The 21,288-nt window shown below is 43.0% G+C and overlaps 1 protein-coding gene across 3 annotated transcripts in view; it reads right to left on the bottom strand.

The window, feature by feature from the left end:
- Window positions 1-21,288, bottom strand: part of TEC (tec protein tyrosine kinase) — a 111,428-nt gene that overhangs the window by 41,542 nt on the left and 48,598 nt on the right. The gene's annotated exons all lie outside the window — the stretch shown is intronic.

Genomic DNA, 21,288 nt, shown 5'->3' on the forward strand with positions numbered 1-21,288 from the left:
ACAGAAGAAATGTGCTGGGTTAATCAATGGCCTTTGCATCACAGTAGGCCCTCCCATAGCAAGCGTGATCTTTGAAGACGGACAGATCCTGACTCGAGCCTCTTCGCTGCTTAGAAATCCTAAGACCGAGGGCAAGCTCCGTCTCCTCAGTTCCTTTCTCTGTAGAAATAGGATAATACCACTCAGCTTTGCTGAGCTTATAACAGGAATAAAGATAACTGTACATAAGAGCTCAGTACAGTGTCTGGCATGGGGAAGTCACTCCCTAAATGGCAACATTTACTATTAATTAGTTTTCATAACAACTCCGGGAAGTTGTTAGGAAACTGAGCATCAGGGCGGTTATGAGATTGGCTAAGAGGCTGGGCTGAAATTGAACCCAGATCTCTGAAAACACTGAAGATTGCCCTGACTCCAGATGCCTCAAGCTGGAATATTTCTGGAAGGGAGGGAGGGAGGGAAGAAAGATGAATGAAAGAAAAGAAAGAAAAGAAAAGAAAAGAAAAGAAAAGAAAAGAAAAGAAAAGAAAAGAAAAGAAAAGAAAAGAAAAGAAAAGGAAAAGAAGAAAGAAAGAAAGAAAGAAAGAAAGAAAGAGAGAGAGAGAAAGAGACAAAGAAAGAAAAAGAAAATTATATCAAAATCTAACAATTTCAGAGTACCCACTATGAACTGGGCACATATTTACCTCTTCACATGGATAACTCAGTAATCTTCACAACATTAAAACAGAACTCTTGCCACCCCATTTAGCAGATGAAAAAGCAGAACTTAGAGAGTATAGTCAACTTGCCAAAAGTCACAATTAACCAAGGCTGGACCTCCAACTCAACCCTGAATTCTTCAGTGCCAGAAACACTTGATATCACTAGAAAATTCTTATGCTTATAGTTCTTAACAGCTATGGGGCCAAAGCAAGTTCACAAATACAAACAAAACCATACAATAAATAAATTTAAGTTAACCACATTACTGGGAAGTGATGGATGGAAGGAGTGTTTGTTGGAACTGAACGCCTCTCCCAAAGCCAGTTCTTTCGGTCTCCATGCGCCTGCATCACTGGCAGCCCTGTGATGCCCTCTTCCGCCCATGTTCTCAACTCCAGCTATGGCGCCTGACTGCACACACCCTGCCATCTATTACTATGCCCCCACCTGGCACTACCTAATTGTTTTGTTCATTCAGCCTCTGTTTTGTCTCAATAGGGCAAACAATGAAAACAGACCCTAAGTTCAAACCCAAAGATGGCTGCTGACATGGCATAGATTAGTGACAAGGGACCCTCCAAGAATACAAACCAAACATATTATATACAATAACACAGAAATAAAAGTCCTAAAACGTGCAGTCCTCGGCAGATGGATGGCACCACAACTTACTGCTAGCATTCACTGCGTGCCGTGACCATTCCGTCATTCGGCTTCATTCATCGAAGACTGATTCTGGCTTCCTTCTCCCATCAGCAAGGCACAGATACCAAAGGGTCATGATGGAGAATAACAAGTACAAAACTTCTTGCCCTTAAGGAAGTTATAACCAGGCATTTCGCTAAGGTTAGGGAGAGGGACAATAATGTGGACAATGAAAGTTTGGATGGGTCAATAGTAAAAGGACAGCATGTTCCAATCAACTCTTGAAAAGGAAAGAAAGAAGATGGCACATTCTACACTAAAAATCACAAAGGAGCCAAAAAGCCTATTCTGTGCATGAGAATAGCTCTTCCCTTTCCACTCAGAACAGAGTGAAAAGACTAGACCGGAAGTGCACTGGACACGTCTACCAGGAGAAACAAGCCCTCAGGGAGAATTTCACACTGTTTCCTGTGTGTATCAGGAATAATTTTGATGGAGACCTTTCTGTATTAGAAGTAGAATAAATAAAACATAAAGTCCTTTCCAAGTTGGTGATTCATAATAAAATGACCCCTCTTTGCCAAGAACTAAATTCTAGTGAAAAATGAAAGAAAGCAAAAGTAAAAACTCAGCATTCTGATATACTTTCTCCCTTTAATCAGCTCACAATTGTAACTACTGGCATAGGCACCTCCTATTTGGTGCAGTGCTCCTAAACAAAAAACCACATTTACATTACAAAGCCACAGTTACACATACATAAGCATGATTTATGAAAGCTGAATTATGAAGATTATGGCTTTTAATGCAATATCCAGAATAAAAACAGGATGCTGAAAAATCTCTATAAATTATAAGGAACTGAAAGGCAAAATACTCTATTTCAAAATCACAGAATAAACTTCATATTAGATTGTGCTGATGTAGATTATTATAAGATTTCTGAAGTTTTGTTTTACTGTGTTTAAAGCTAAAGCTTATTTGTTTTTTCCTAAGTGGTCATTCCTCTATGGTTCCTCTATGCTCCTTGCAACCCTCCTTGCAACTCCCTAAGGACACTTCTAAAAACTATTACTACATATGTTTTATGACAGCTGAAAGCAAAACACACTAACCTAAGTGTTTTGGAATAAATTTAAAAGCAATTTATGAGTTTACATTTTTTAAATTAGTAAAAATTAGGATGGATGAGTTATGTAGAAATAAATGTATATGGATCCTTACTTCATAAATTTCATGTAAGAGACTTCCAAATTCAAGGAATCCCAGAGTTAATACGTTCAGTCCAATGACTGCACATCCTTCGGAGCAGAGACGATGAGAGTGACCTCAGATTGCCATGTTTCCCTCCTCTTCCTGAGTGCCCTGTTAGGCTGCACTTTCCCAGCTGCATTCACTTAAGTGAGGCCATGAGACTGAGCTCTCGTCAAGGGAGTGTAGACAGAAGCGATGTGCCCACTTCCTTCCTCTACCTTTCCCACCACATTCTATGTTCCATCACGGCCCTTGTCTCACGGATGGATGTAGAAGATCCAGTGGAAGATTCTACAAGACAAGACTACATGATGACAGAATGCTAATGGGTACCAGATTTCTGTCTGGGGTGGTGACTATGTTCTAAAATTGATAATAGCAATAGTTGCACAACTCTGTGAACATACTGAAAACCACTAAATTGCACAACCTAAAAGGGCGAATTGAATGGTGTGTGAATTATATCACAATAAAGCTGTTTTTTAAAGGCAAAACAAGAACAAAAAACAATGGAGCCACTAGCCAGAAGAGCCTGGATCTCTGAATCACCATGTGGAAGGTAGTTATACATAATATAAGCAGGAAACAAACTTTCTATTGTGGTAAGACATTGGGTTTCAGAGGACTGCATGTTATAACACTAGGCTACCTTGAATAACATACTCTACGATACTGAGACCCCACACCTCAACTATTCAATACCTCAGCCTGTGTATCCAGAAGGAAAACATGTTGAACTAAATCAGTGTTTCCCAAAGTATGCTATACGGTGGTAACTGAGGAGGTTTCAGGTGGAATTTGAACAAACATTTAATTTTTTAAAGATTTTATTTATTTATTTTTAGAGAGAGGAGAGGGGAGGGAGAAAGAGAAGGAGAGAAACATCAATATGTGGCCACCTCCCACACACCCCCACTGGGGACCCGCCCGCAACCCAGGCATGTGCCCTGACCAGGAACCAAACTGGTGACCCCTTGGTTCACAGGTTGGCTGGCACTCAATCCACTGAGCTGCACCAGCCAAGGCAACATTTGCTTTTTTAAAAAAAGATTTTTATTTATTTATTTTTAGAGAGAGGGGAAGGTGGAGAGGGAGAGGGAGAAGGAAAGAGAGAAAGAGAGAGAGAAAGGAAGGAAGAAAGGAAGGAAGGGAGGGAGGGAGAGGGAGAAAGAAAGAAAAGAAAGAAAAGAAAGAAAAGAAAGAAAGAAAGAAAGAAAGAAAGAAAGAAAGAAAGAAAGAAAGAAAGAAAGAAAATGTGTGGTTGTCTCTTGCATGCCCCCTACGAGGGACCTGGCCCACAACCCAAGCATGTGCCCTGACTGAGAGTCAAACTGGCAACCCTTTGGTTCACAGGCTGGCACTCAATCCACTGAGTGATACCAGCTAGGGCTGAACAAACACTTACTTTTTTTGTATTTAGTTTTAGGGTTACCTTTTATTGAATATTAATGGTTTTTCATTTACTAATGCAGTTTTCTTTTAATAATCAGTTTATTTAAGAAATCAATGTGAAATTATTTAAAGAAAAACATTAAGCAAATTATATTACTATACAGATGGAACAAATATATGTCAAAATCATGTAAGTCACATGCATAATGGCTGAGATTTAGGCAACACCAGGTTAAATTAGCTTTTCATACCCAAATCTAATAATCCTTGATTTTCATTATTTTGTACTTGTCACTGTATTTTTCCTCCACCATCTGGCCTGCCTGGTGTAGCTCTCACCTCAAGAGTTAAGAGTATTACTGATTATGTGGGACAAGATTCAATCCACAGATATACATTCAACTAAAACTCCCATGAATATTACATGATTGTTTTTTTAATATATTTTATTGATTATGCTATTACAGTTGTCCCAATTTTTTCCCCTTTGCCACCCTCCACCCAATATCTCCACTCCCTGCAGGAACCCCTCCCCCTTAGTTCATGACCATGGGTCAGGCATATAAGTTCTTTGGCTACCCCATTACCTACACTGTTCTTAACCTCCCCCTGTCTGTTCTGTACCTGCCAATTTGTAATCCTCAATCCATGAACTTTTTCCCCCTTTCTCACCCTTCCCCATGCCAACTGATAACCCTACAAATGACCTCCATATTTATGATTCTGTTTCTTTGCTTAGTTTGTTTTTTCAACTCAATTATTTATAGTGAATTTATTGCCATTTTACTGTTCATAGTTTTGATCTTCTTTTTCTTAAATAAGCCCCTTTAACATTTCATATAAGAGCTTGGTAAAAATGTACTTCTTTAGCTTTACCTTGTCTGGGAAGCACTTTATCTGCCCTTCAATTCTAAATAATAGCTTTGCTGGATAGAGTAATCCAGGTTATAGGTCCTTGCTTTTTATCCCTTTGAATACTTCTTGCCAGGCCCTTCTAGCCTGCAAAGTTTCTTTTGAGAAACCAGCTGACAGTCTTATGGGAACTATCTGATTTTCTCTTGCTGCATTTAAGATTCTTTCTCTATCTTGAACCTTTGGAATTTTAATTATGCTGTGGCTTGGTGTGGTCCTTTTACATTCTGTGCTTCCTGGACTTATATGTCTATTTCCTTCTCCAATTTACGGAGGTTTTCTTTCATTATTTTTTCAAATAAGTTTTCAATTTCTTGCTCCTCCTCTTCTCCTTCTGGCACCCCTATAATTCGGATATTGATACGTTTGAGATCTCCCAGAGGCTCCTTAGCCTGTCCTCATTTTTTATTAATTTTTTTTCTTATTGCTGTTCTGATTGAATACTTTTCTCTTCCTTATGTTCCAAATCGTTGATTTGATTCTCAGCTTCATCCCTTCCTCTGTTGGTTCCCTGTAGACTTTTCTCTATTTCACTTAATGTAAACTTCAATTCTGCCTGGGTCTTTTTTATGCCATTGGAGTACCCAATGGGTTCCTGAAGCATCCTGATAACCCGTGTTTTGAACTCTGCATCTGATAGGTTGCTTATCTCCATTTCATTTAGTTATTTTTCTGGAGTTTTGTTCTATTCTTTCATTTGGGCCACATTTCTTTGTCTCCTCATTTTGGCAGCCTCCTAGTGTTTGTTTCTGTGTATTAGGTAGAGCTGCTTTGACTCCCTCTCTTAGTAGCTTGGCCTACTGTAGAAAAGCACACCTGTAGGTTGTATGGGGTGGAGCCTTAGGTAATCACCAAGGTGGAGCAACCCATGTCCCTGTTCTTTGGCTCTGTGTTGGGAAGGCTCAGAGAGGGGACAATGCCATTGCCTGGTCTCTGGAGTTTTTCCCAGAAAGAAGCAGTCTCCCACTCACCCTAATGCCAGCCACTTCACTTTCTCCCTGGATGCCACTGGCACCCTTCCAGCCACTGCCCTGGGGCTGAATCCCAGAGGGAGTGGATCTGCATAAATCTTAAGTCCATTGTGGGCCTCTTAAGAGGAGCCTCCTGCAAGTCCCACAGTTTCTTCAGCTACCCCAATCCCCAATGGGTTTTATAGCCAAAAGTACAGGGGCTTAACTTCCTGGTGTTGGAACTCTGGGCTGCATGGTCTAGTTTGGGGTGGGGATCCCTGGTTCCCAAAGTATCCCTCCTGATGTTTATCTACCACACATAGACGTGGGACCTATGTTCACACAGGTATGAAGACTCCACATTTTCACACCTCTCTGCACCTCTCCACCTCTCTCTCCAGGTGTCTCTGCCCCTCCTACCCATCTAGATGAATGTGACTTCTTCAAATCCTTGGTTGTTGGACTTCCATTCAGCTCGATTTTCTGACATTTCTGCATAATATTTGTTTTGCAGTCTAGTTGTAATTTTTTCTGTCGTTGTGTGAGAAGGCGAGGCATGTGTACGTACACCTCCATGTTGACTGGAAGTCACACGTGATTCTTAGCCACCTGTCCACAGCGATAAGCATTCCATCACAAACCCCAACTGCCGACTTGTTCCCACCATCATCAAGTTTCAATATTTATTACTGATAGGATTCAGAAAATGCAGAAATAAGAGAATGAATTTTTATAGCAACATTTTGCTTCTGGGGCAAACTCCCCACCTGGACAATTCCTGCCTAGTATGGTGCACAGGGAAATGTTTTACTGTGAAGTAAGAATCGATATGAAACCTGGTATTGGGATGCAGGCTGAATCTGGCAGCATAGGTAAAAATGATGAGACTCTCTGGGGTAAATGTAAAGATACCAAGTCAGAGCATCTGATTTAACCCGGATTCAAATAATAAACATACAAACAGGTAACACTTACACAGCACTGCGTACCAGGTCCTGCCTCGTGAGTTTACACAGATTAATTTAAGCCTCCACTAACCACTATACCACTCCACCTCTCCAAAAATGTCAAGAGCAAAAATCGCTGTGGGAAATCTGGAACTAGGTCACAGGGGTGGAGAGGGCTCCTCCATGGCAGCTCTGCGAGAGAGAACAGCCCCTGGCCAGTGTTCAGTAATATGAAATACCTACCGTATGCTTAGCACACTGGGCTAGACATCGTGGGAAGCCAGGGTGCTTACTATCACTATGGACATTAATATCAGGTTCGCAAGCACAATACCATAGAAACACTTCATTTCTCTTAAGTACTTTCCTACAATTGGAGTATATAAGCTGCTACCTGGAGCCTTATTTCACAGAACGGGAAATACCAGATGGCTGTTCATCAGATTATAACCACGAATTTTCCAGTTCTTCAAATATAATTAATTTTACTAATTGCCACAACTAACATAGACTTTAAAAAAAGAACAAACAATAAAAAGAAAAAGAAAACAACAGTCCTAGCTGGATGACTCAGTTGGTTGGAGCACAGTCTTGTACACCAGAAGGTTGCAGGTTCAATCCTTAGTTAGGGCCCATATCTAGGTTGGGGTCTGACCCCAAGTTAGGGTATGTACAAGAGACAACCAATTGTTATTTTGCTCTCTCCTCCCCCAACTCTAAAATCAATAAAAATATACCCTTAGGTGAGGAGTGAGAAAAGGAAAAAGAAATTGAACACCTTCCCCCCTTACTGGTGCCGGATCCTGTCCCCACCTCTCTTCCTTCTCATCAGCCCCTTCTCTGAGGCAGGCCCGATAAAGCTCAGTGAAGACATACCCACCTGCCTCCTCAGCACCGACAGTGCCTGGCGTGTGAGAGCCTGGCACACGGCAGGTGCCCAGTGATTTGCTGAGTAAATCAAGGAATGAATGAGGACATAAGTGAATAGGAGGGGCGTCGGTTCAGTGGAGAGGAAGCCTTCCTCATGTCTAATTTCACAACAGCTAGCCTTACTGCCACTTTTTCTAGAGGAAACCATTTCAGAGAAGAGTTTTAGCTACCTTCTATTTTTGCCACCGCTCTCTCAGACACATACTATATCAGATGTGCACAGGCATGCCGAGAATCACCAGGACCTAAGAGGCCCTGTTTCCTCTGCCCCCGTTCCAATGACACGTGTTACTTCACGTGTGAATACTGTACTAACAGAGAAACTGTCTTGTCACAATCCTCAGACGCAGTCGTAAGTTCTGTCGGGAACCCGTGTCAACCACAGAGATGGTAATCACTGGATGCCACTGCCAATCTCTTTCTTTTTTCCTTATAAGTAGCAAAAGAGAAGGAAGGCACTCTAACATAGATTTCGGTTCTTGGATTTGTATGATTAACACTTACTAGTAAAGCAGTACTTGGCTTTTGTTCTGCAGACTCTGTGCCCAGGCGTGCGTAAGCGGGAGTGTGAGCGTGTGTGCCTGTGTGTTCCGAGGCTCCCCAGTGGACACTTCATGTGTCCAGGGTTTGTTGGGTTTTTGATGGCACTTTATATCTTTATTATCTAGAAATAACTAGAATCACATGAACACGATTTCTTAGCAAGAGGAACTTGGGAGAGATAAGCTTTGGGGGAGCTTCTGGTGTATGAGAGTTACAGCCAATAAAAAAAACGAGGTGGAAAATGCAACTTCCGGGACACGTGGTGGGTGGCAGTGACAATTAGTGATGCAAACACACAGCGGAGCGCTCTGTGGCTTTTGCATGTGGTCTGCACGTACTGCTGCAGCACCTGTAGGGGCACAATTCCCACACCTGCCCCAACATGCCCACCATGGCTGAGTGGATGGATGAAGGGATAATGCAGAGAAATGCCAGCCCTGGGAGGAGGACAGACCGGTGACCGTGCCCCACAGCCTCACCCTAGGAGGCTGACCCGATCCGTGACTCTCAGGCAGGACTGGTTTCTGGAGAGTCGAAAATTTGGGAGGCTCGAAGCCTCTGTGGAAATTTACCTCCACACTGCCCCTACCAGACCAGTTTCTCCACTAAGAAAACCTCCGCTCTCTGCTTCTCTGATGTTAGTGGAAGGCAAAGTATGAACTGGGAACGTGGTTGCTTTAAAAGGGAACAGAGAGAGCTTTGCTCGGGTACTACAGAAACAGAGCATTAACCTGGTGTTTAAATAAGCTTCTACTGGGCCGCATACAATATTTCTCCAGTTCTCTCCAGCATTAAAGGGCCACACTGCAGTTTGCTTTCTAAATACTTTAAAAATATTAAACTGCATATATTGGCAGCTTCCCTGTATTGCTTCCTGCCCCAGAGAGAACAACATCCCCTCCTATTCTTTCTTTCTTTTTTTTTTGTCCCAAAGATAATTAGTTGTGGTGGAATAGGTTCCCTTCCCTGCTTCTAGTGAGGCCTTGGAGATAGAAGGGGGTGGAAGGGGGTGGGAGTGGGTGAGGCGGTGGGCCTGGGAACAAGGAATCACCATGAGAACACTGGCAAGAAAGAGAAAACATGTATCTTAGGTGGAGGTCTCCAGCGGGAGAGAGTTATCCATCAATTCTCCCCTCGGTAGGATATTCAAAGGGAAATAGACAGAATTGCCTTGTTCCATGGGTTTCTGTGAGCTTAGTGGGTGCCAGTCACCGCTTTTACTGTGGTCTCTGGGAATATTCACTTTGTGTTACAACTAATCAATTCACAGAAAACTTTTGTAGCATGACCCTTCAAGTGGGTACATTCTAGAGATACAATGATTTTTAAAACAACTTCTTCCACTGACTGGGTATGTGGGATGACATCGAGGAAGTCCTGATGGTATGTTTTGAGGTGTGGGATAGCATTAAGGTTCTACGAAGGTGGGGACCGCTTGGCCTTCGGAGACGGACACTGAAGCGTCTGTAGAAGAAGTGATGTCATTTGTACAAGGTGGCGGGAGTGGGAGGGATCTGCTACAAGGCAGTGGAGGTGGGGGAAGTATGAGTCAGGGTGATTGGGCAGGGTGGGTACACGGGGTTCACTGTATTATTCTGTCTACTCTTGAGTATGTTTCAAACTTTCCATTAAAAAAAAGTCAAAAAATACTTCTCCTGTCCCATGTTTTAAAATCCTGATCAAAGTTGTAGCTGGGTCTTAGAGAAACCTTTTATGAGAACACAGAAAGACATTTACCATCACAAGCTGGTAAAAGCGGGGCTGTGCACATCAGGGCTGCCCGTAAGGCTGTAGCCGCCCGGGGAAAGGCGTGCCCTGGGTCTGGAAAAAGCAACAACAATCCCTGATGTTGACACAACTGCTCTCAGAGGTCATGTGTACACAGCCTCTCGCACCCATTGCTCTCCACGATTAATTACAGGATTACTGACCCTGCTTAAGCCATGAGTTATTTAGCATTTGCATTTTACAATTGGGTAAGTGGGGCACTGAGGTCAAACCAACTGACCAAAGACAAATGAAGATCCAGAACTCCAGGCTGCGGAGCCCCACTCTTGATTGGCCATCCCAGCTGGGGGCCATGATGCAACTGTTCACCCCCTCTTAGCCTGCTATTGTTAATGCACTTAACTCTCAAATACTCCAGTAAAAATTAGTCCAAGTTGCAGAATATACGGACATCCCAAGAGATGCCCCTCAATGCCAAATACAAGATCCCCACAGCCCAAGAGCCAAGCCACTCACTCTGAGTCCCCCAGCACCTGCAGTGGGGGCACATCTGTTTAATTTTGTCTCCCTTTGCCCCTTCACCCCCCTTCCAGTGGTGCAGAGATACCACGTCACACCACCTTGGCAACAACCGGTCCTGGAAGGCTTTCGAGGAACTTGTAGGAGTTACTGTAGTAGCTCCACTGAGTATATCTGAAACCTCCATATTACCAAGCACAAGCTTTTAAGTGGATTCAGAAAGAGATGTGACTTTCACCATCTGTTCACTAAGGAAGGTAACATTAGGTCAAACCATATGAAATTGCCATTGCTGTAAGTCAAAAATGATCGAATGATGGTCATCTCAGATGGTTTAATTTAATACACTGCACATTTAGCACATTTTAGTCCTACTCAAACACCTCTCACAGTCTGACATAGAAGCCGCCTATACGTCCTCTAACTTCTACATATCATAAATGCAGGTGACACTAGTGAGACCTTGTTGGACTCCTGCTGTCCACAACAGAAGGGCCACCTTCACAGGCACGGGCAGGTGCCCACAGGGTGCCATCACCACCCACACCCAGCACAGTCAGACCTCAACCAGTATTCGCTGCAGGCATTCCAGAAAGTGTTGGAATCTGAGTTAGATTTAGCACAGCCGAATTAAAACATCAGACAGTTAACCTGGAATAACAGCAATTATTTTCAATCGTATACCATTTTGATTGTCAAATTGGTGTTTTCCTGCTGCATGGTTCACAGATGTCATGATCTCAAACTTCCCAATCTGTAAAGTTTTCATTCCTCATTATGAAAGGAAGCAGGTCTCCCAAACAGTTTATGACCCAAAACGAAAAAACCTTATACTGTACAGACAAGATGTTAAACAAAGTCAGGAATCAGCCCAAGCACCCTCACACCTTTCTCTTAGCTTCCCCACGCCTCCTAACCCCTTCAGCTCTTTCAGTCAGCATTTGCATAGCATCCGTTCTTGTTCTCAGGAGCTTCCAGCTGACTGGGAAGAGATGATTACTTACAGGGCAGGGGGGAAAGTTCATTACTGAGCAACATGCAGTGAGACACAAAGGCAGAAGCAGTTAATTCTTGCAAAAGCAGTCATAGAAGGCTGCACCAGGAGGTACCTCTTTCAGCTGAGCCTTGACTCATGAATAAGGGTTTGCCCAGCAAAGAAAGAAGAAAAAAGAATATCGTTTGTAAAAGCGTGTAGTTACAAAAGAGCACAGCAGGCTTGGAGACTGCAGTGCGACAGTGTGTTCAGGGACACGGGTGGAAGAGGCAGGAGAGGAGACTGGGAGGGTGGGATGGAACCAGATTATGAAGAGCTCTGTGTGTAATGCTAAGGGGCTGCACTTAATCTCAAGGCAATAAGGAACTTGGGCCCTAAATAATTATATGTGGGCGTGCAAGGGCCCAGCAGTTAAAATAGAAAGCTAAGCCTGTTACTTGGTATGTATTATTTTTCAGAGGAAGAAAAACCGGGTAGCTTTTTAAAAGACAAACCTCTTTACTTTGTTTTACCTATCTCATATCTCCTTAGACTAAGAACCAGCAGGACTCTAATAAAAGTTTATTGCTTAAGATCAAAGACTCTGGAGCCAGAATGCCTGAGTTTGAATCCCAGCTCCACCTCTTACTCACTGTGTCTCCTTGGACAAGTTACTCAACCTCTCTGTGCTTCAGTTTCTTTAGCTATACAGTGGGATAAATGCTAGCACCACAACTTCATTACTTTGTTATAGGAATTAAAAGTCTATCCATGTTAAGCTCTCAGAACAAGGAGGACAAATGGTAAGGGTGTGATAACTTTAATTACCAATGTTATTTTTCAAATAGTTTTAGTCCTTAGCGAAAGTAAAAGCAAAAGCCACTAGTTTTGTTTAAGGAAAGATCTTCACATCTACCTTCCAGATGCCAGGAAAGATCTTCTTATAACTGACGTCAAATTTGACTGTGTCTTACTAAATAAAAAGGCAGGAATGAGATTCTTCCTTGGACCACGACAAAATCATTTCCCTGAAGTTACAGGAGACCATAATAGAGATGGCCAGTATCTGCCAACATCCACTCTTTTCAACACCAACAAAACAATAAACCTTTACTCCCTGGGTCTTATAATTCTGTTTTTAAAAAGGACGGTTAATGCTTCATGTGACCATACTATTTTTACCCTTTGGGGCTGTTATTTTAGCTGTCATACAGTATGAAACCAATACTGAATCAGCAAGTGACTGTATTAGCACTTCCTTTTTACATTAAAAACAGTTGATCACTGGTAACTCGCAACCTTAACACAAAGAGCGGAGAGCACGTTTGGTTAAAAGTTTCTCTTCCTCTCAAGCGTGATGATTGTATTAAACAGACACACTTTTCCCAGTTTGTTATGCTTTCTTGAGTCTTCATGTACTAGTGAATATAAAGATTAGTGGAAGTCTGATGGTATGTATATATACAATTTAGCCAGGCAAAAAGTATCACAAAATTAGCCAGAAACAGCATAGTGTAGGGGATGGTTCCAGGCGTGAGGATCTGACAACCTAGGCTGGGTCCCAGGCTCTGCCACGTACTGGCTCAGTAACCTTGAAGGAGGCGCGCAACCTCTCTGTCCTTCAGTTTCCTCATCTGTAAAATGGGAATGCCAACTCCCCGTACCTTATCAAGTTAAGAAGATTAGAGTTAATGCTTGCAAAACACTAAAGAGCATGCATGAGATGTGAGAAGCACTTTAGAAGTAGGTGGTACATTTAAAACAATCAAAAAAGCCCACAAAAGGCCCCCAAGCCCTGTTCCTAAACCCACAAGACAATCCTGATTTTCACGGTGCAAAAGGGGGTGCATTCAGGATGACCAGGAAATGATCAACAGAATATGTTTTCCACTGCCTCTGTGTGTAAAGCAGGGATACCTTCCTTCTTAAAGTGTGTTTTGATTCAAACAGAAGAGTTTGTAATATTCTCGCTGCATACAAATGGCCTAGAGGAATAGGCCTTTTCTCCATCTACAACAGATAAAGAAGCTGAGACTCAGAGAGTTTTAGCAACTGTCCAATGTCATCATAGCCAGTAAATGATGGATCCAGGATTCAAAGTAGATCTTTCTGGCTTCAAACCCAATTTTCCTCGAGAAAATGTAGTCCTTGGGATAAATGGACTAGATCTGATTATCTCAAATTTATTTCTCTAATCCCTCCTTCTCACTTGTGCCAGACCCTGCATCTCTGACGACCTAGCAAGACATCTCTCCTTATGTCTTTCACTTCCATCTCTTTAACAGGATTCGAAATAGAGCCACCACACCCGTCCTCAAACCTGGATCTGGATCAGTCACTCAGCAATCACTACGGTTTCCCGGAGGTCAACTACTGGGCTAAGTGATGCCCTCACTTGCCTCGAGAAGCTTACAGATGAGAGAGAGACTGGAAAAAAGTTGTTGCACTAATAATTTATTGAGTAGAGATATGTGGTACAAAGTAAAAGCATAAGCTGATATTATACAGGGAAAACAAATCTCACCGGGAAGATCAGAGAGGTTGTACTGAGGAAGTGACAGTTCAATGGAAACTTCAAGGAGAAGTCAGCCAGTCAAGGGAGGAGGACCTGGATCTCAGCGGAGGACATGGCTCCGGTATGTGCTCTAAGGTGGAAAGGAGCCAGCTGCCATCAAAGAACAGGAAGGCTGGAGAGCAGGAAGGTTGGCAGTGAGGAAGAGAAGGAACTACAGATTCGTGTAGACAGGTGGACAGGTGGACTGGACCACAGGCCATGAGGACTCTGAAATTTCAACTGGGGATAATGAGAAGCTCCTGAAGGGTTTTCAGCAGGGAAGGGACATGATCATATTTGTGTTTTTAGAAGATCACCGCAACCACTGTGTACAACAGACTGAAGGGGACGAGGAGGAAAGAGGAACCTGTCATAACATGGCAGAGACCTCTAGTTGTCTACACACACATCAACTTCCCATCAGTAACAGCCCCCTGGCTTTTAGTGGGGCACATGGATACTCAGAATAAATGACTATTTCTTAGTGCCCTTGGCACCTAGGCACGGCCATGGTCAGTGAGATACAGGCAGAAGTCTTGGGGAGAGCATAAGGGAGGGCTGTCCGGGGGAGCTGACGCAGGTGGAAGCAGTCCCTTCTTGCTTTTCTGTCTTTCTTCCTTCACCCAGCCTGGAATTCAGACAAGATGACTGGAAATTCAGCAGCCGTCCTGGGCCGAAAGGAAAAACGTCAGCAGGAATGCTGGAAGGGAGAGACAAGCTCCAAGATCCCGAGGCTGGAGCCACCACACCACTTCAGGACAGCCTGCCCCCAGTATGTATTTTTCCACATTGAAAGAGAAAAAAAGTCTATTTTGTTTAAGCCACTACTCTTTAGTGGTTTGACATGATACAGGGCCTAACTCAACCCCAGCTGACACAGAGGCTCTTCCCTCCAGTCAGCAGTGGTGGCCTGGACCGTGGCAGTGGCAGCGATGGGGGAGAGCAGCAGCCATGAGATGGATTTAGAATGTAGAATCAAAAAAGCCTGTTGCGCGTCCAGACAAGAGAGTGGGCGAGGGAGAGGGGTAAGTTTAGACCGTCCCCCAGGTTTCTGGTACAGTTACTGAGCTAGAAATCATGGGGACATCCGGAGTCTCTTTCCAGAACTTTTGAATTTGAGTTGCCTGTGTAACTCTTAGACCTCGGAACAGGTATCAGTCTGGGAAATGCAGACTGGAGAAGTCATCACCAGTGTCTAGATGCCGACCCAAAGCCACTGGAATGGATGGTGTCTCCTAAGGCAAGTGCAGAGTGGGAAAAGAGGCCCTAGAACAGAACCTCAAGGAACACCAACTCCTGGAGGAGACAAGAAGAAGCCGCCAGAGAGGAAGCAGGAACACGTGAGGAGGTAAGAGACAGTATTCACTGCATGAACGAGCAGGGTCAGGGGCTATCAGAGAAGCAGGGGGATCACTTCTAGCTGGCCTTGTAAGAACAAGGAAGAAGGGTCTAAGAGACACAGGGAAAGAGGAGACACGAACAGAGGCAGCAGAATGTACCGACAGGCTGGCATGCGGGGAGGAGGCTCTGAGACTGCCGAGAGACTTTGCAGGCCTACACTCCAGGGGGGAGGGCGGAGAAATCACTGCCTCCTGCTGCCCCAGCCCCAGAACCAAGAGCACAGTCCGCAGTTCCTGGGCTTCCAAAGCTGGTGACAGTCCCACGCGGAGCCCTGGGCGGCCCCTGCTGGTATGGAGTGGCTTGTATTAAGGTGGACAGGCTTTCGTTCAGCACACTGAAACTTCTTTCAAACGATTATCTTAAATTTCCCATTGTTACTTAAATAAAGTATTAAAGGAGTGTGGGGTAAAGGGTAAGGCATTTTATTTACTCAAATCAGAGTGAGCCATCAAAAAGAAAGAATGGCTCTTTATATACTGAGGGTTAACAATAACAGCAATATTACTAACTTTTCTTCAAGGCCCACTAAATGGCAGATTTTAAATTGATTTAGTGCATGTTTCAGATGCGTTATCTCGACTGATCACCAACAACCCTATGAGGTAGAGACTATCATCATCCCATTTCACAGACAAAGAAACTGAGGCCCAAGTGGTTAAGTTCACTTGTCAGGTGTCATGTAAGTTACTGAGTGACAGAGCCCGGGATTTGAACACCGGCCATCTGACATCAAAACCAATGCTTCTTGTTTTGGCAAGAAAAACTGCTTTTTCTAACTCTAAAAAGGAACATCTCTAGCCATTACATTCATGAGTGGAAAAATATTATCATTAAGCAGAGACATAGGCAGGAAAATAATTTCTACTTCACTTGAGAACTGGTCAAAGAGACGGTGAGTTGTTTTTCTTGTCTTTAGCCGGTCTGTCCGGTAACTCGGAATAAAGGGAACCCGGGTTTTAGTCAGCTCCTGGTTGCCTGGCCTGCTCTTTCCCAGAACTGGTCCCCTAAGGCACAGCCCCCTTGAATGTGCCTGCCACAGCTGGATGCGGGGCAGACAATTCAGTCAGTTCTGCCCAAAGGAAAGTGTGACCCCCAACATGTGACCCAGACACGGAGGAGGTCAGGTGGAGGAAACTTCCATTTTTAGTCAAAGTTCACTCATGTAAAAGTGAGGCTGAAGCAGTGTGTCTGGGGCACTGGAACAAAAGAACCAGCATTTCCCCTGAAGACACAAATAGACCTCAGGGTTTCAAATCAAGGCCTTTCAAGAGAGAAAAGTCACTGAGAATTCATAAGGAAGCTACACGGACAGGCCTGAGCTGAACAGTCACAACTAATCATGATTTGGAGGTTCTGGGTTCAGGGTGTGCACAGGCACTTTTCAAGCACAGGAGCCTTACAGACAGCACAGACACACACGGGCTGAGTGACAGCGAGGACCTGACCTGCACAGCTCGGCGGGCCATTATTAGAAACCCGCTATGTATCAAGTGCTATGCAGGCGCTGGGAGGGGGAGGCGGGTACACGATAAGCAGACATGGTCTCTGCTCCTTTTCAATTTTCTTTCCTATTTTTGTACTTGGTTAGTGTGCAGAAAAGAGTTAAGACAGCAGGCCTGCCACTGCTATTCTTAGAAAGGCCTGATTGCCTTTCTACAGTTGGCCCTTGGCTGGCATCTGGGAACATGGACTTCAGGAAGGTTCCCACTATTCCCTGCACTGATAAGAACAGCTCATTTTGCCTAAACTGTTTGTACAAGCAATATGGTTTATGCTGAACATCTGCTTTTCCTTCTGGAGTCTGAAATCTGGGTACATGCTAGCCAGAGGGTTCCTATATAACCTACCAGTTTCCAATAAAAAATCTGGGCAATGAATCTCTAATGGCTTCCTGGCAGGCCGCATTTCACAGGTACCATCACAAATCTTTGCTGGAAGTTTTAAGCATGTCCTATGTGGCTCCATTGAGAAAAGGACTCTTGCAAGCTTGCGCCTGGTTTCCTCCAGACTTTACGCCACGTGCCCTTTCCCTTTGCTGGTTTTACTGTGTCTTGTTCTGCTGTAATAAATGATAGTCATGACTATACCAATACACTAAATCCTGAGAGTCCCCCTAGCAATTAATCAAACCAGGGTGGAAGGTATCTTGGAGATTCTCCCATCCCTCCAAAACACTTGGTAAACTGGAATGAGCTTTGGAGTGAGAAAGACCTAATTTAAACCCCCATGTTGACACTTAAATAGTTGTGAATCACTGAGTTCATTAAATTCCCTAAGCCTTGGGTTTTTCTGAAAATAAGATAGTAAGACTTGCCTCAGAAGGCGAGTATGCTGAGGATTAAACATGTGGTCAATGCTCAATAAATATTCTGCCCTTTTCTCTCTTATATTAACATGGGAATGCTCGCTTACGGTTGGGCAGTATCCAGCGCGTACAACAAGCAGCCCTCAGGAGGCTCACTTCACCGTCCCTCCCTGCCACTGGGGTCAGCGCTCGCGACCACATCGTGTGCACCCTTTTCCGGCTCTGCTTTCAATGGCCTGATGGTGGCTGGCAATCAGCCATGGCAGGAGTACTCACATCGTGGAAATTGGCAAATGCTACAAATCAGGGCTTCTCCCTCAACTCCCAGTTACTAAATATTTACTACCACAACCCTGCCCCTTCATTTAAAAAATCAATCAAAGATGGCCCTGGCCAGTGTGGGTCAGTTGGTTGGAGTGTTCTCCTGTACAGCAAAAGGCTGGAGGTTCAGTTCCCAGCCAGGGCACATACAGGAGGCAACTAATCAGTGTTTCTCTCTCACATCCATGTTTCTTTTTTTCCCTTCTTTCTCTCTCTTTTGCTGGTTCTCGTACATGCTCACCCCTCCCCCACCCCCACTAAATCAGTGAGCACGTCCTTGGGTGAGGATTGAAAAAAAAAAAAATCAAATAAAGATGAAGTTTGTCCCAGACAGGTTTTACCACCTAGCCAAAGACAGCAAGTATGCACGTGGTTTGTTTGTTTTTTTAAAATAAAGAAATAGACTACATGAAAAGATCCTCAGTGTTATTGGACATTCAGGAAACTCATATCGGAAACACAAGGAGATGGCACTTCACACAAACCGGGATGGCCAGAATAAACAAGAGACAGTAACAAGTGTCTTAAGGAACATGTGGAGAAACTGGACCCCTCATACACCCCTGGTGGGAACAGAGAATGTCACAGCCCCTGTGGGAAACAATCTAGCAGTTTCTCAAAATGTTAAACATGACCCAGCAAGAGAAATGAAAATACATGCCCACACAATAATTTGTATATGAATGTTCACAGCAGTTCTGAATATAGCCAAAAGATGGAAACAACCCAACTATCCAACAACAGATGGATTAAGAAACAAAATGGGGTATATACCCATACTGGAATATTGTTCAGTTATGAAAAGGAATGAGGTACTGATGAATGCTATAACATGAATGAACCTTGACAACACTATGCTAAGTGGAAGAAGCCAGTCCACAAAGGTGACATATTGTAGATTCTATTTACGTGAACTATCCATAATGGGCAAATCCACAGAGACGGGAAGCAGATAGTGTTGGCAGGGGCTGAGAGGATGGGGGGATGAGGGTTGGCTGCTTAGTGAGCATGAGGTTTCTTTTTTTAAATTTCTGAAAAATACCCATTACTTTTCTGTCTTTGCCTTCCTTGTACCAATCTGTAGGACTCTGTGTCTATTCCTTTACACTGGCAGCTCAGTTTCCAGCTGCTTTTTGTTTGACTTGAGGGATGACCAAAACTATATGCAGTTTTTCCAGTGTTAATTACATAATACGTAATTTGGTCATACGTAATTTTGTGCCACCTGGATTTACCTGATCAAGTATTTTCTGACTTTTCAGATGATTTCCAGATAATGACAATCAAATCAGCATTAGTGATGACTAATTATTTTAAAGATGCAAAATGTCTTTACCACTATTTTCTAATTAGATTTTTACAACTATGTGAAATAGGTAAGGCACATGCTAGAAGCACAAGTGTAGGATGTTTTGTGTAGAGTCTAATAATTTAAAATCATGGAATAGAAACTATTAGCAAAGAACCTAATTAGACCTCTTTCTAAACAACAATGAAACAGAAAATATTTCTAGTGATGTGCCAGTGTCCCTATGGAGAAAATGAAAGCTACATGTTGACCCCTACGTACTAAGGGTCACTTAAGTTTTTTGTGTGTAATCTTTTTGAGTCTCAGTACTAAGAAAATTTTATTGCCAATGGAACCAATGGATTATGTCAGAATGTATGGAAAATAACTTACTTTTACTTTTAAAAGATGCTTTAATAAATTTATAAATTTATTGTAAAATTAGAGAAACTATGAATTCTAAGTAAGTGATTTCTTTCTGCCCCAATTACTTTATTTTTAATTTTTTTAAGTTATTTAATTTCTGTTTACCCATTTCTTCCAACCCTGAGACCCGCCTCTGGCAACCAATCAATTTTCTGTATCTGTAAGCTTGTTTTCTTTTCAAAGATTACACATATAAGAGAGATCATATGGTATTTGTTGTTCTCTGATCTATTTCACCTAGCATAGTGCCTTCAAGGCCTACCTATGTTGTCACAAATAGCAGGATTTCATTCATTTTTATGGTTGAACAATATTCCATTATATATATCACATCTTCTTTATCCATTCATCCATTAGTGGACACTTAGGTTGTTTCTATATCTTGGTTATTAGAAACAATGCTGCAATGAATATCGATATAAGGGGGGAACCCCCAAAACAGAATTTACTTATTTATTAAAAATTGTGTATCTATTTTAACGTGTTTAAACTTCAGTCACCTCTGAAGTGCTCTCCATTTGATGCAATACACCTATCGATATTTTTTCCACTGTTCAAAACAGTTATTGAACTCATTGATTTTGATGCCTTTTTGTGCTTCTGCCATTTTTTGTTGCATCTCTTCCACGTCAGCCAAAAGTTTCCATTTGGGAACGTTTTATGTCCCAGAAAACAAAACAAAAAGTAGCTCAGGGTAAGATCAGGAGAATAGGGAGGGTGGGGCATGGGGGTTATGCGTTTTTGGTTAAAAACTGCTGAGCACTCAGCGCAGTGTGGGCAGGTGCCCTCATAAATCACCCATCATGAAATGGGCAAACATGTTGAAAGAGTCTTCAGAAACACTCACCGTAGCCAAATGCAGCTTCTCACAACAAAGCCAGCTGGTATACCAATCAATACAGATGAGTTCCTAAAATACTCACCTAACAGGGGAAGCCTGTACTACAAGGGGCCCACCCTCCAAAAAATAATTCCAGGTATTTGGGGTCACCCCTGGTATATACAATGGGGTTGCATATATCTTTTCAAGTTAATGATATCATTTTCTTTGAATAAATACCAGAAATGGAATTGCTGGATCATAGTGGTTCTATTTTTAAATGTTTTTAATTGAACTTATTGGGGTGACATTGGTTCACAAAACCATACAGGTTTCAAGTGTACAAGTCAATAAAACATCATGTGCACACTGTATGGTACACCCATCACCCCAAGCAAAGTCTCTTTTCATCTCCATTTCCCACCCTTTGCCCACCTCCACCTACTCCCAACCCCCTCTCCCTCTGGCTGTCACCACACTGTTGTCTATGTCTGTGCCACATACACATCTTTGGGCTAATCCCTTCAGCTTTTTTTTTATCCAGTTCTCCAACCCCCCTCCCCTCTGATAGCTGTCAGCCTGTTCCATGTATCCATGCTTCTGTTTCTATTTTGTTCATTAGAGTCCACATATAAGTGAAATCGTATGGTATTTGTCTTTCTCCAACTGGCTTAT

The sequence above is a fragment of the Phyllostomus discolor genome, chromosome 1, assembly GCF_004126475.2.
Source record: "Phyllostomus discolor isolate MPI-MPIP mPhyDis1 chromosome 1, mPhyDis1.pri.v3, whole genome shotgun sequence".
Classification (NCBI taxonomy): domain Eukaryota; kingdom Metazoa; phylum Chordata; class Mammalia; order Chiroptera; family Phyllostomidae; genus Phyllostomus; species Phyllostomus discolor.